Source organism: Myxine glutinosa, chromosome 1, assembly GCF_964187855.1.
Source record: "Myxine glutinosa chromosome 1, kmMyxGlut1.1, whole genome shotgun sequence".
In the NCBI taxonomy this organism is placed as follows: Eukaryota; Metazoa; Chordata; class Myxini; order Myxiniformes; family Myxinidae; genus Myxine; species Myxine glutinosa.
Genome location: NC_136261.1, coordinates 156,597,728 through 156,599,060, shown reverse-complemented (window position 1 = coordinate 156,599,060; position 1,333 = coordinate 156,597,728).

Genomic DNA, 1,333 nt, shown 5'->3' with positions numbered 1-1,333 from the left:
TCTTGAAAAGTAAGTTCACCCCCACAAAAAAAATATTCCATATTAAATGCCAAGTCTGTATATATATATATATACATACATACACACACATGCACACCAACACACACATATGTACACACCTAACTCAACAACAGAGGTGCGTTTAAGTGCGTTGTGCACAATCGAGTCCCAAACGGTTCCCTCCATTATTACACAATGGACTTAAAGTTTAAAATTCACATAATTTAAAAAACTCTTTAGTACAGACACCACTCTCAATTATCAGCATGCTAACTTCTCGCGTGGTGAGCTTGCCATTTCAAACATAATGGGCCTATCGGGATGTCAAGCAGTGAGATTTTGTTCAACCGACCTCAATTTGCATACAAATTAACCTCTCCTTTGATTATGACTATTGTGCACTGTGTGTGGAACCCACAGCTCGTATTCATTGCCAAATTGTCGAAGTTTTTCTTATTCTTCCCTAACTTCTCTGCCATTAGAAATGGAATATGAGGGGGGTCCGTATTCGGGCTAGATTATGCATTGTTCAGAGATAGAGCTACAAGCGAGAAGCTTGTGGTTCTGTGGCCATGGTTCACATTAATCAATGTGCAATGGTTTATACAAAAGGAATTTTAGTTGCCCTTGTGAGTTGGCAGTATATCACCAAATTTTATGTGTGTATATTTTTTTAACAATGAATAATCAGTACCCACTTCAAGGGGGCAAATGCAAGTGCATAATAAAACATGGTAAAATAACATTATTTTATAAGATAGGAAATACAATATAACAAACAACAACACAAAAGTTATGAAACAAACAAGCGAACTTTTATGTTTGTATGCTTCATCTTCTCAAGCAATCACATCATGATCACTTTATGTCATCACTTCCCCCTACCCTGTTATCTCTGCTTCCACCCTGTATCCCTCTCCTCACCCATTCACTTCGACTGGCATCAACACCTGAGTTATTGGAATTTTCTGAATTCTGCCTGAACATTGTGAGTATTGAGCTTTGCAGGATCCTCTGCCAGAGGGATGTACATGGTGTATAAAATAAAACAGTGTAGTCGAAACCTAACACCTTTTGTGAAAAAGACAAGTCTTTCAGAGAAAAGTATTTATTGTCAAATATAAACAAATATATTGTCGTGTTCCCGGGGATCAAGATCCTCCAAGGTAACGGGTAGCCAATCAAGCTTTACTCTCCGAGGCGTTCAATCCAACGGCGGTGTGAATACGCGCAGGGGATGAGGGCAGCGAAGGGTAGCGAAGCTCTTACCTGTACGGATCCCACTGGACGTCTTTGACCCTGGTAATCAACTCAAACCGACAAGGAATTATCA